This window comes from Tamandua tetradactyla, chromosome 5 (genome assembly GCF_023851605.1).
Source record: "Tamandua tetradactyla isolate mTamTet1 chromosome 5, mTamTet1.pri, whole genome shotgun sequence".
NCBI lineage: Eukaryota > Metazoa > Chordata > Mammalia > Pilosa > Myrmecophagidae > Tamandua > Tamandua tetradactyla.
In genome coordinates, this window is record NC_135331.1 from 163,761,930 (window position 1) to 163,777,136 (window position 15,207).

At 38.3% G+C, this 15,207-nt stretch overlaps 1 long non-coding RNA gene across 8 annotated transcripts in view; it reads right to left on the reverse strand.

Moving 5' to 3' along the window:
* The window catches only part of LOC143682851 (uncharacterized), a 216,872-nt gene that overhangs the window by 65,995 nt on the left and 135,670 nt on the right, over positions 1–15,207 (reverse strand). The window contains exon 6 of one of the 8 annotated variants that reach the window (XR_013175328.1): positions 3,511–3,776. The exons of the other annotated variants lie outside the window; for them this stretch is intronic. This is a non-coding gene — a long non-coding RNA (uncharacterized LOC143682851). Of the gene's footprint in view, positions 1–3,510; positions 3,777–15,207 lie in introns of those variants that run through there. 8 annotated transcript variants of the gene reach the window in all.

The following is a 15,207-nucleotide window of genomic DNA, read 5'->3' on the forward strand; positions in this document are numbered from 1 at the left end:
CATAGGATGTCTTACTTTGCAATATGATGTTAAATACAGGCAATCACCTTAATTAAACTGAAAGCTTCTTGAGAAAAAAATCTATGCTGACTTCATCTTTGTCTCCTAAAAATTGATAAATGCATGAATAAATGCTGAATGTGAATATAGTGATTTAGACATAAACTACACAGAAGTTCAGTGGAATCACCTATACCGAAGGATTTAATGAGTAATGTGAGATTTGAGGTAGCTCTTAAAGAGAGGGGAGAGCTTCCACTAGTAGAATGGAAGGAAGAGGGCATTTCAAATGTAAGAACTCTATGATCAAAGGCACAGAATTAGGAATTCTCAAAGTGCACTTAAAAAACAATAGGTAGCTTAATAAGAAAACTTGCAATAGTAAAATTCATATGAGGAGGTTTAATGGAGGAGAGAAAGAAAAGGAGTCTGGAAGTTTTGATAAAGTTTTCTTTGTAAACTTAATTTGAAGAAGTGATCACATAAAGCCATCTGCTTTCCAGAAGATGAGGAAGAAAGAATTACTAACAATCTGGAGTTTATTTCCTAACATGAAAACTCTGCACTGAAGGTAAAACTAAGCCAGAATTCAGTAGGTAGGCATAGTAAGTGAATGACTCTTGCTACATAGGTCAAAGCAATCTGGTCTCAGGTTTGAAGACTCAACGTTCAGCTATAAAATGCATAACATACTTGAAAATAACTTTAAGTCAAGTTTTGAGATTTGTGTGGTTTCAAAAATCATACTTTTATTTTTTTTAATTTGATTAAAAGAAGGTCACTAGATCTCATTCAAATGACATCAAACTGTTAAAAAATAGATGTTCTCAAAGTATCTTAACAAACCTTAAAGAATTTCAAAGTAAATTTTTCTACTCAGTGAGTACCTCTTCTTGATAAAATAAGAATAATATTTTCCTAAGAGATACGCCAGAGTTTCCATAGCTAAACAAAGTTGTACAAAAGACTTCAAACTTTTTGAGGAGTCAAAACATTTAAAAGTGGTTGAATATTTATGTTCAGATGAGAAGACCAATGCCCAGAGATTCTTCTAAGCCCAGCTATATTTGGCTGCATTGCTTACCGTCCAAGACCAATGCACTGGAGAAAATATGCTCGGCTGTTCAGTCTCCTGCACGTGGGTATGGTTTGCTATACACTGCATAAATGTCAGGCCAGCACTTCACAGAAATGGAGAAGGTCAAGAGATTTTATCAGAGGTCAATATATTACTCTATTATTGATTATAATACAGACACTCAATAATTGTCTCCATTTCAACCAGAAAACTAGTCGAGTGTGACAAATGTGTTACTCAAGAGGTCTCCGGAAAACTTTTCTCTCCTGTTTGTGACTTCTGAAAACCAAAAAAATAACTCAATTGAATTTGATTTAATTACCTTGCAGAAACCACCTTTAAAACCAGTGAGTCATATAGGTGGCAAAAAGAGCAGGGAGCAGACAGCTTGGCAAGAATATAATGGACCTGGAAAAACGAAGGATTGGCTGGAGGAGTGGGAAGTTAGCTTAGATTTGGGGAGGGTAGAAAGCTAACTATATATGCCCTTGAAAATCGTAGTGCAATACAAGCAGGGAATCACTTGGCTTTCTGGAAAATAATCTGCTTTGATTTAAGCCTGTTGAAAAGGCAATGATAGCTTTACCTTAGAGCTGATTAAGCCAAGTACATTTTCTTATTTAAATGGAAACTTTTGTATTTTAAAATTAGATCCTACTTTTGAAAGCTTGGCTGTATTATGTTTAAAAAATCACCGGCTTTCTACCCCTCCACCAGTGAACACTGTTTCCTATTTACAGTTTGCTGTTTTTTACTTTTTTTATTGTATAGTATAACATACATACAAAGCAAAGAAATAAAAAAGCAATAGTTTTCAAAGCACACTTTAACAAGTGGTTACAGGACAGATCCCAGAGTTTGTCATGGGCTGCCATACAATCCTCTCATATTTTTCCTTCTAGCTACTCCAGAATAAAGGAGGCTAGAGGGCTTAAGTACATTTTTTATCATCATAATCAACTTTTTTTCTTTCTTTTTTTTGTAAAAAATAACATATATACAAAAAGCTATAAATTTCAAAGCACAGCACCTCAATTAGTTGTAGAACATATTTCAGACTTTGACATGGGTCACAATTTCACAATTTTAGTTTTTTACTTCTAGCTACTCTAAAATATTGAAGACAAAAAGAGATATCAATTTAATGATTCAACATTCATAGTCGTTTGTTAAATTCTGTCTTCTCTGTATAGCTCCACCATCATCTTTGATCTTTACATACCTCTCTGATATTCTGGAGAGGCTGGGTCCTCTAGGTTTCAGGACTACTCTGGACCAGGGACCCATCTGGAGGTTGTAGGTTTCTGGAAAGTTACTCTAGTGCATGGAACCCTTGTGGTATTTTATATATTGCCCTAGGTGTTCTTTAGGATTGGCTGGAATGGTCCTGGTTGGGGGTTGGCAGGTTATGATAGGTAGCAAGGTCTACCTGAAGCTTGCATAAGACTGGCCTCCAGTGTAGCCTCTCGACTCTATTTGAACTCTCTCTGCCACTGATACTTTATTAATTACACCTCTTTTCCCCCTTTCGGTCAGGATGGAATTGTTGATCCCACTGTGCCAGGGCTGAATTCATCCCTGGGAGTCATCTTCCACATTGCCAGGGAGACTTTCACCCCTGGATGTCATGTTCCATGTGGGGAGGGAGGCAATGATTTCATTTGTAGAGTTGGGCTTAGAGAGAGTGGGCCACATCTGAGCAACAACAGATGTCCTCCAGAAGTAACTCTTAAGCATGCCTATAGGTAGCCTAAGCTCTGCTACCTACATAAGCTTCACAAGAGTAAGCCTCATGATTGAGGGCCTCTACCTAAAGTTTTTTTTTTCAAATGCATCTCAATGTTAATAAGTTTTTCTATATACACAAAGTAGAACTAAAGTAAATTAATGTCAGCAAGGCATTCAAACTATACAGATTCCTTATAAACTACTGGTATCAATGTAGGGAGGAAAGATTCAAGAAGGAAAAAGACAAATTATATTACAAGACTGACAGGTCATCAAAAGCTATAACCTGCCATAGCATACAGTAGCTTTCACTGCCTGCTGCAGAATGATCCTAAAGTTACTGGCAAGAAAAAACAGTATTAGAATGATTTTTATGACTAAATTGGCTCTGTTTGTCTTAATTAATCTTCATTCTAGCATTTTCAGAAGAATCCCAACCATAATGCAGGTAAAGAAGACAGGTACGGTGTAATATTTCATCTCTTATTCCATTTGGAATCTCTTATGTTGAGGGCTTGTTAACTCTCTTTTGACTGGATAAGATTGGTTGGGGTGGAGCTATTTCACTTTTCCATCCTCTCAAATACTTGTTTGTGCTAAGATACATCCTTACTGTACCCCTCCAGTAGAGAAACTTATTTCTCTTTTCCCCTCTGATCTTTTCTCCATCCTGCTGTTGGAGTGGCTCTTCCAGTGGAGAGGAAAGGAATTGGGTAGCAGGGTTGAGAGTCAAGTTGCTCAGGTTCTTTATTAACATTTCTGAGGAGAAAGGATGAGAGGCCGCCATGTCTTTCTGGGCACTGTCTTCAGTAGACATCAGGGAAGACTCCGGGGTCAAGGCTGGATTAAGCTTTTGTGTTGGGTCCATGAAGATCTAGTCACAGCTCTTGAGTCTTCCGTGATCTTTGGGTCCGAGTAGGAAGTTGAATCTGAAGGTCCTCAAACGTCTGTAAGATCATCTGGAAAGAAACTATAGCCCAGAAAGAGTACAAAATCTGCCCTCCAACAAGCAGTGGTGAGAAAGAGAACCAGTCAAAGGTTCTACTTCCTACTAAACTTACCTAAAGTTTTAATAGTGGTGAAGAAACCAGGGAATTGTGATGCTGGCCAAATGGTACCCAGTTGGTGGGAATAAAACAAATCGAGATTTAAGTCAAATAAAACAGATTGAATATTCCATTTGCTAATGGTTCACGCTTGTATAAAATCTTTGGAAATGGAAAACATGTATTAGCGTATGTTGACATGCTTCTTTGAGCAAATATCTTTGTTAAATGAAAAGGTTCCATAGTTCATCTTTAAAGTGAAAGCATTTAATACAAGCTTACCTGACAGTAGCACTGTTCTTCTATTAATAGATAACTAGAACTTATATTCACATTTAAGTGTGTAAAACCTAGTCTAGTGTGCCTAGTATGTGGTCAGTAAATATTTAATTCTTCTAACCCCTCAGTAAATTTGATATTTTTACCATCTTCTGTGCCTTTCTTTGTGACCTTACTGATTCAACCTCTGGACCAGAGTATTTTAGAAAAGATTTTGAGAAAATTGGCATATCATGTAGCTATCATATAAAATGGTTTTTCTTATAACATAAAAAATACAGTTTTTATTATTGCTTGTGTCTCAACTGTTTAAGTAAATATTCAAGGGATTGGAGAAGAAAAAACAAAAAGCAAAAAAAAAAAAAACCAAACCAAACCAAACAAAAAACAGTGAGCCTATGAATTGCAAATGGGATCTCAGTGAATCTGGAAGTGGGCCATAACAGGCTTTCCCTAAAGAGAGCCAGTCTGTTTGCAGCCCCAGAGAAAGCAAGGTCTAAAGTTCATAGACCAGTACATGAAATCTGTTTGGCAGCTCTGCCATGGCTGGGGAAGGAGGTTTTCTTCTGATGCAATGGGAAATAGGCTTACAACACCAAGCACTAAATGCAGCTCCCAGTGAAAGCAATGTGTGATATATGATGGCTGTCACCTGCAGGAACTGGTTTAACAGTCACGTCCTGCTTTGCTAGCACATGTTTTATCAGAAGGGTTTTACGGACCTTTCATTATTATTCCAGAAAAAAGAAAGATTATTAATCAGGTTAGTATTGATCCAACTATTTAACTCATGGAGAAATTAGGGGGAACATTTGACCTTTCCGGTCCCTTATAAGGTGAATCACTTTGAAGCACCAAGCCTGGGATTCTGTGACCTGGCCCCATAGTTCCCTAAATTGTGCTGAAATTGTAACAGGTGCAGAAGAAGACCTAGTTCTGGGAGGAATTCAGTTTTTGGTTTTAGTTTTCGTGTTTGTTGATGTTTGGGGGGAGTCTATGCCATTTCAGAAATGTCGATTTTGATCCTAAAGTGTGTCTTTCACTCCAGAATATCAAGGGTTTGGGCTGGTTTTTGTTTATTTGTTTGTTCGTTTTGTTTTTAAGTATCATAGGACCATATCCTGAATTATGAACAATTTCCAAGGGCAACTTCAACTGAAAACTTTACTAGCTTATTCAGGCACTATCTGTGTCATTTAACAAAGTGCTGCTTCAGCGTAGTAAATACATGTGCTTCCAGAGTTGCATTATTTCTAAGACACACAGGAATTCTTACTCTGTTCAAAAAGAAGTAGCCTAGGACTTCCTGGAAGATGGCGGCTTAGTAAGACGCGCGGATCTTAGTTTCTTCTCCAGGACACCTACTAGGGGAGTAGAAACGATACAGAAAGCGCCCAAAGCCACAACAGAGATAAAAAAGACAGCGTACCCCATCCTGGAACGGCTGGCTGGCTGAGAGAAGCAGCTCGGGTGAGATCGCCGAGGCGCGCGGGCCTTACCGGGCGGGGTGGCAAGCGGCCGGAGTTACTCCCTTCCCCCTTCCCGGGCCGGCTGGGAGAATTGGAGAGGCGGTCCCCTGAAACAAAGACGGCTGGCGCCCACACCACGCGCAGCCCCCGGACCAACTGAGAGAATTGGATCGGAAACCCCCAGGCCGCGGAGAACGGTGACAGGTGGGGGAGGCCCCTTCCAAACCCGTGACTCCCGGGGAACGTGCACTCTCTCGGGCGGGCCGCTGCCGCTGGCGCCCTCCCGCCACGCTTGTTGCCCAGGGCCGACTAGGAAATTCGGACGGGCTCTTTCCCTGGCTGCGGCGACCAGCAACCCTCCCTGCGTTCGGACCCCGGGCCGGCTCAAGCCGTTTCGGCTAGCGAACCCCCAGGACGGCGAGAGTTTTCCAAAGTTTAAGGTCCCACAGCACCTTTTACTGGTGGGACCCGCAGACAAACGGGTGCCACGAGCGCCACCTACTGGGCAGGATAAGAAAAACAGAACCCAGAGATTTCACAGAAAAATATTACAACCTTGCTGGGTCCAACACCAAGAGAAATCTGAATAAATGCCCAGACGCCAGCAGCAGAAGATAACTGTCCACGCTCAAAAGATTGAGAATATGGCTCAGTCAAAGGAACAAACCAATAGCTCAAATGAGACACAAGAGCTGAGACAACTAATGCTGAATATACGAACAGAAATGGAAAACCTCTTCAAAAATGAAATCGATAAATTGAGGGAGGACATGAAGAGGACATGGGCTGAACATAAAGAAGAAATAGAAAAACTGAAAAAACAAATCGCAGAACTTATGGAAGTGAAGGATAAAGTAGCAAACATAGAAAAAATAATGGATAGCTACAATGATAGATTTAAAGAGACAGAAGATAGAATTAGTGATTTGGAGGATGGAACATCTGAATTCCAAAAAGAAACAGAAACTATAGGGAAAAGAATGGAAAAATTTGAACAGGGTATCAGGGAACTCAAGGACAATATGAACCGCACAAATATACGTGTTGTGGGTGTCCCAGAAGGAGAAGAGAAGGGAAAAGGAGGAGAAAAACTAATGGAAGAAATTATCACTGAAAATTTCCCAACTCTTATGAAAGACCTAAAATTACAGATCCAAGAAGTGCAGCGCACCCCAAAGAGATTAGACCCAAATAGGCGTTCTCCAAGACACTTACTAGTTAGAATGTCAGAGGTCAAAGAGAAAGAGAAGATCTTGAAAGCAGCAAGAGAAAAACAATCCATTACATACAAGGGAAACCCAATAAGACTTTGTGTAGATTTCTCAGCAGAAACCATGGAAGCTAGAAGACAGTGGGATGATATATTTAAAGTACTAAAAGAGAAAAACTGCCAACCAAGACTCCTATATCCAGCAAAATTATCCTTCAAAAATGAGGGAGAAATTAAAACATTCTCAGACAAAAAGTCACTGAAAGAATTTGTGACCAAGAGACCAGCTCTGCAAGAAATACTAAAGGGAGCACTAGAGTCAGATACAAAAAGACAGAAGAGAGAGATATGGATATGGAAAAGAGTGTAGAAAGAAGGAAAATCAGATATGATATATATAATACAAAAGGCAAAATGTTACAGGAAAATATTATCCAAACAGTAATAACACTAAATGTCAATGGACTGAATTCCCCAATCAAAAGACATAGATTGGCAGAATGGATTAAAAAACAGGATCCTTCTATATGCTGTCTACAGGAAACACATCTTAGACCCAAAGATAAACATAGGTTGAAAGTGAAAGGTTGGGAAAAGATATTTCATGCAAATAACAACCAGAAAAGAGCAGGAGTGGCTATACTAATATCCAACAAATTAGACTTCAAATGTAAAACAGTTAAAAGAGACAAAGAAGGACACTATATACTAATAAAAGGAACAATTAAACAAGAAGACATAACAATCATAAATATTTACGCACCGAATCAGAATGCCCCAAAATACGTGAGGAATATACTGCAAACATTGAAAAGGGAAATAGACTCATATACCATAATAGTTGGAGACTTCAACTCACCACTCTCATCAAGGGACAGAACATCTAGACAGAGGATCAACAAAGAAATAGAGAATCTGAATATTACTATAAATGAACTAGACTTAATAGACATTTATAGGACATTACATCCCACAACAGCAGGATACACCTTTTTCTCAAGTGCTCATGGATCATTCTCAAAGATAGACCATATGCTGGGTCACAAAGCAAGTCTTAACAAATTTAAAAAGATTGAAATCTTACACAACACTTTCTCGGACCATAAAGGAATGATGTTGGAAATCAATAATAGGCAGAGTGCCAGAAAATTCACAAATACGTGGAGGCTCAACAACACACTCCTAAACAACGACTGGGTCAAAGAAGAAATTGCAAGGGAAATTAGCAAATACCTCGAGGCGAATGAAAATGAAAACACAACATATCAAAACTTATGGGACGCAGCAAAGGCAGTGCTAAGAGGGAAATTTATTGCTCTAAATGCCTATATCAGAAAAGAAGAAAAGGCAAAAATTCAGGAATTAACTATCCATTTGGAAGAACTGGAGAAAGAACAGCAAGCTAACCCCAAAGCAAGCAAAAGGAAAGAAATAACAAAGATTAGAGCACAAATAAATGAAATTGAAAACATGAAAACAATAGAGAATATCAATAAGGCCAGAAGTTGGTTCTATGAGAAAATCAATAAGATTGATGGGCCCTTAGCAAGATTGACAAAAAGAAGAAGAGAGAGGATGCAAATAAATAAGATCAGAAATGGAAGAGGAGACATAACTACTGACCTCACAGAAATAAAGGAGGTAATAACAGGATACTATGAACAACTTTACGCTAATAAATACAACAATTTAGATGAAATGGACGGGTTCCTGGAAAGACATGAACAACCAACTTTGACTCAAGAAGACATAGATGACCTCAACAAACCAATCACAAGTAAAGAAATTGAATTAGTCATTCAAAAGCTTCCTAAAAAAAAAAGTCCAGGACCAGATGGCTTCACATGTGAATTCTACCAAACGTTCCAGAAAGAATTAGTACCAATTCTCTTCAAACTCTTCAAAAAAATCGAAGTGGAGGGAAAACTACCTAATTCATTCTATGAAGCCAACATCACCCTCATACCAAAACCAGGCAAAGATATTACAAAAAAAGAAAACTACAGACCAATCTCTCTAATGAATACAGACGCAAAAATCCTCAATAAAATTCTAGCAAATCGTATCCAACAGCACATTAAAAGAATTATACATCATGACCAAGTAGGATTCATCCCAGGTATGCAAGGATGGTTCAACATAAGAAAATCAATTAATGTAATACACCATATCAACAAATCAAAGCAGAAAAATCACATGATCATCTCAATTGATGCAGAGAAGGCATTCGACAAGATTCAACATCCTTTCCTGTTGAAAACACTTCAAAAGATAGGAATACAAGGGAACTTCCTTAAAATGATAGAGGGAATATATGAAAAACCCACAGCTAATATCATCCTCAATGGGGAAAAATTGAAAACTTTCCCCCTAAGATCAGGAACAAGACAAGGATGTCCACTATCACCACTATTATTCAACATTGTGTTGGAGGTTCTAGCCAGAGCAATTAGACAAGAAAAAGAAATACAAGGCATCAAAATTGGAAAGGAAGAAGTAAAACTATCACTGTTTGCAGACGATATGATACTATACGTCGAAAACCCGGAAAAATCCACAACAAAACTACTAGAGCTAATAAATGAGTACAGCAAAGTAGCAGGTTACAAGATCAACATTCAAAAATCTGTAGCATTTCTATACACTAGTAATGAACAAGCTGAGGGGGAAATCAAGAAACGAATCCCATTTACAATTGCAACTAAAAGAATAAAATACCTAGGAATAAATTTAACTAAAGAGACAAAAAACCTATATAAAGAAAACTACAAAAAACTGCTAAAAGAAATCACAGAAGACCTAAATAGATGGAAGGGCATACTGTGTTCATGGATTGGAAGACTAAATATAGTTAAGATGTCAATCCTACCTAAATTGATTTACAGATTCAATGCAATACCAATCAAAATCCCAACAATTTATTTTTCAGAAATAGAAAAACCAATAAGCAAATTTATCTGGAAGGGCAGGGTGCCCCGAATTGCTAAAAACATCTTGAGGAAAAAAAACGAAGCTGGAGGTCTCGCGCTGCCTGACTTTAAGGCATATTATGAAGCCACAGTGGTCAAAACAGCATGGTATTGGCATAAAGATAGATATATCGACCAATGGAATCGAATAGAGTGCTCAGATATAGACCCTCTCATCTATGGACATTTGATCTTTGATAAGGCAGTCAAGCCAACTCACCTGGGACAGAAAAGTCTCTTCAATAAATGGTGCCTAGAGAACTGGATATCCATATGCAAAAGAATGAAAGAAGACCCATCTCTCACACCCTATACAAAAGTTAACTCAAAATGGATCAAAGATCTAAACATTAGGTCTAAGACCATAAAACAGTTAGAGGAAAATGTTGGGAGATATCTTATGGATCTTACAACTGGAGGCGGTTTTATGGACCTTAAACCTAAAGCAAGAGCACTGAAGAAGGAAATAAATAAATGGGAACTCCTCAAAATTAAACACTTTTGTGCATCAAAGAACTTCATCAAGAAAGTAGAAAGACAGCCTTCACAATGGGAGACAATATTTGGAAATGATATATCAGATAAAGGTCTAGTATCCAGAATTTATAAAGAGATTGTTCATCTCAACAACAAAAAGACAGCCAACCCAATTACAAAATGGGAAAAAGACTTGAACAGACACCTCTCAGAAGAGGAAATATGGATGGCCAAGAGGCACATGAAGAGATGCTCAATGTCCCTGGCCATTAGAGAAATGCAAATCAAAACCACAATGAGATATCATCTCACACCCACCAGAATGGCCATTATCAACAAAACAGAAAATGACAAGTGCTGGAGAGGATGCGGAGAAAGAGGCACACTTATCCACTGTTGGTGGGAATGTCAAAGGGTGCAACCACTGTGGAAGGCAGTTTGGCGGTTCCTCAAAAAGCTGAATATAGAACTGCCATACGACCCAGCAATACCATTGCTAGGTATCTACTCAAAGGACTTAAGGGCAAAGACACAAACGGACATTTGCACACCAATGTTTATAGCAGCATTATTTACAATTGCAAAGAGATGGAAACAGCCAAAATCTCCATCAACAGAAGAGTGGCTAAACAAACTGTGGTATATACATACGATGGAATATTATGCAGCTTTAAGACAAGATAAACTTATGAACCATGTAATAACATGGATGGACCTAGAGAATATTATGCTGAGTGAATCCAGCCAAAAACTAAAGGACAAATACTGTATGGTCCCACTGATGTGAACGGACATTCGAGAATAAACTTGAAATATGTCATTGGTAACAGAGTTCAGCAGGAGTTAGAAACAGGGTAAGACAATGGGTAATTGAAGCTGAAGGGATACAGACTGTGCAACAGGACTAGATAGAAAAACTCAAAAATGGACAGCACAATAATACCTAATTGTAAAGTAATCATGTTAAAACACTGAATGAAGCTGCATCTGAGCTATAGGTTTTTGTTTTGTTTTGTGTTGTTTTGTTTTGATTTTACTATTATTACTTTTATTTTTTTCTCTATATTAACATTCTATATCTTTTTCGGTTATGTTGCTAGTTCTTCTAAACCAATGCAAATGTACTAAGAAATGATGATCATGCATCTATGTGATGATGTTAAGAATTAATGATTGCATGTGTAGAATGGTATGATCTCTAAATGTTGGGTTGATTTCTTTTTTTCCGTTAATTAAAAAAAAAAAAAAAAAAGAGAAGGGATAATTGGAGATGAAGGGATACAGACTGTACAACGGGACTGGATATAAAAACTCAGAAATGGACAGCACAATACTACCCAATTGTAATGCAATTATGTTAAAACACTGAATGAAGCTGCATGTGAGGTATAGGTTTTTTGTTTTTGTTTTTTTTGTTTTTTTTCTTTCTATTATTGTTTTAATTCTTATTCTGTTGTTTTTTATTTCTTTTTCTAAATCGATGCAAATGTACTAAGAAATGATGAATATGCAACTATGTGATGTTATTAAGAATTACTGATTGTACATGTAGATTGGAATGATTTCTAATTGTTTTGTTAATTCTTTTTTAATTAATAAAAAAAAAAAAAAAAGAAGTAGCCTAGTACCTATTATTAGATCCTCAGGAGGGAGGTAGCAACTATTTAGATGAAATTTGGCAGAGGAAAAATAAAGTGTGGCATGTCCTATAAAATCCTTCACATTTGTACAAGCTTAAGAGCATTTGCACATAGCACAAACATAACTCATAATATTAAAAAGCATTTACCTAATATTAAGTAAAGTAAAATAGGTGCTTAAATTTAAGAAGCATTTTCATATAGCTAATTCAATCCTCACAACCACCCTTACTTTATAAATGCAGCAGCTGAGGCTTAAGGTATTAAGTGACTTGCCCAAAGGCTCAGAGCTTCTAAAATAGTCAAGCCAGAGCCTGTACTTGCCTCCAACTGCAGTATTCCTTCCAACACATGTTTCTTCCTTCTCAACTCTACTACCCCCAAATACAAAAGGGAGACAGGCTTTCTCCATCTAGTGCTCATTTCTAATTATGAAACAAAATGCCTTCATCACCTTTTTCTCAACAAAATACTCGCCTGCTCTGCATTTATATTGAAATCATAATTCCATGATCAGGATTTTATCTGCCCTGTTCATTGCCCTATCCCCAAACCAAGCACAGTTCGTGTCTTTTATCACAATACATATTTGTGGGAGGGAGGGAGGGAGAAAGGGAGAGAGAGGGCAGTGAAGGAAGGAAGGTGAGAGGGAGAGAGGGAGGGAAGAAAATTCATCTTCTCATTGCCATAGCAACCAGCCATCCAATAAGTATCTTGAAGCATTTAATATATGTCCTGTATTCTGTGAGGTTATAAAAGAAATGCCAGTCAGGATTACACCCTGAAGAAGATGTTGTTGTTGTTTTTTTAAAAAGTGGATCAGCTAGAGAAGAAAACAGTGTGACACAGACTCTCAGAGGGGACATGTAGAGACAGAAGAGAGCAGGGAGTAAGGGACAGCTCTGCAAAGTAAAGGGGCTGTGGGAGCCTGAAGCTGAAGTGATATCTGGCTTAGGGGACAGAAAAGAATAGGCCTTCTGGGAGGGCAGATTAATTCAGGAAAACCTTGATTCCTTGTATTTTATGTGCTTGATGTGTGAAAGAGCCAGACTAATCAAGTCAGAGGCCGAGAACACCAGAAGAAGGTGACTTTGGCTGCACCGTGGGCACAAAGTCACTCACTGAGTCATTGCTATAATGTCAAAGGGATTTCTTAGTCAGGAAACAGTCCCTGCTTCAATGTTGATGATCAACAACTTAGACAAACGTACAATAATGAGCAAACAAGCCAGCATCGAGCCATGGGCCGCTTGGAGGCAGGCCTGTGCCCCACTGACTGTCCAAAGATAGTGCCCCATTCACTGCAAAAGTGCCCTCAGATGCACGGGGCCTTTCACCATCACAGCAGGACTCCATGATTCACTCCCTGCTCTTGGCTCTTCGTGTCACTCACAAGGGCTTGAACAACATTGACCCAAAACACAATACACATGATATATACATATGATAAGATATATAATAATAATTATTATTAGTTGTGGAGCCATTTGTTGTTTCCAAGTAAAAATACTGCATACACATTTACCTTAGGAACAAATCTTGGTCCAAGCCATTGTAAATAATTTCCATCAGGTAGACCATAACATATTATAGCTTGAAATTTAGCTTGGTGTTCATCACTAGAGGAAAACTGGTTTGGGTGATTTAGAGTGAAATAGTTAAAAAAAAAAAAAGATAGGGTTTGTTTTTTACTGAACCAACATGTAACCTTAAGTAAATCACTTAGTATTTTTAGCCTCAGTTTTCTCATGAGTAAAATGATTAAGTAGAGAGAGGAATGATCTCTAAGCTGCCCTTACAGCTCTGAGATTTGATATAAACCAATGTCCATGTACCCCTAAAGTATAAACCTACACTGAAAGTCATGTAGTCTACTCTTGAGGGACATTCAGGCCCCTAAATATTTTAAATGACAGTAAATCAATGTCAACCTGCCACAGAACTCCCTCAAATGGAAGACAAGTATCACTTTCCCTGTAACTGAGATAAATCAAAAGACCTGGACATTTGGAGATGCTGCCAGCAGATTCTTTTAATAGTGTTTATCTTCCTGAAGTATAATGAAGTCATTTTTTTCCCTAAAAAAAAATCATGCATTATTCTGCCACCAAATATTTAAAGTATTCGCAAAAACAGAGACCCAATTTTGAAACTGGAAGACCTAGATTTTATTCCTGCCTTGCCACTTCCTATCTAGATATGAACTTGGATTCTTGGCTCTCTGGAACTCACAGCCTCACTTTTTTAAAAAGAGGCCAAGGGAAGAAGAGAATGTCTTCCATGCCTGGCTCATTGGTTTATCTGGGGGACCTAGAGATAATGTGTGTAAAAGTGCTTCTTAAAGTGTTCTACAAATGAAAGGGATCATATATTTTATTGTAAACCATTGTTCTTGTGACTGGATAAGCAGAGTAATGGCCTAAACTTGTGTTATAAACTTAAGCTTAAAAGTTAATGCCTTCAAGGCAGGCCACGGTGGCTCAGCAGGCAGAGTTCTCACCTGCCATGCTGGAGACCCAGGTTTGATTCCTGGTGCCTGCCCACACAGAAAAAAAAAAAGTTAAAGAGGCATGTATTATGATTATTACTATTGAGAGGACAGAGAGACTTCAGTGTTAGCAATCCGAAGAAAACTCATCAAAGGAAGCTCCACCCTTCAAAGATTCTTAAACCATGTGACAAGCCAAGCAACGAGGCAACTGGGGCACCTCCTACCCTGAAGCAACTCCGGTGATAGTGGCATAACTCACCCTTTCTTTGGTATCGAGTGCAACTGCCACCAAGAGCAACACCCTTGGCCTAGTGATAGCAGCACTGAGGCAGAACAGTATCTCACCTCTTACTAAGAGCAATCTTAGCAAGCCGTGGTGAAACTTCCATCTAAGGATGCTGAACTTTAACAGCTACTTATTTGCTTACCCAGGCCAAAAAGGAACAAGAACACAACCTCTTAGCCACTTCTCTTATCTAGGTTAGAATAACCATACCAGGTAGCATGGAGTCTCCAGTCACAAACAGCTGAGCTGGGTCATTCTTGACTTTCCACATGTCTTGCAGGGCAGGACTTTTCCTGAAAATCCTGAAGTTCATACGTTTACAATTAAAGGCAATGAGGCTCAAAGAGCCAGCCTCATGGATCACTTGTGTTTTATTTTTGGTTTTGTTTTCATTTGCCTCTCATTAGAGGCAACTCTGAACTGAGCCATGAGCCTTCCAGGGAGTTGCACAACCTCAGCCTTTACAGATTGTGTTTCATGGTCATGGAAAAAAAATAATTGGATTTAATAGGTTTTCACAATCATATTATCTAC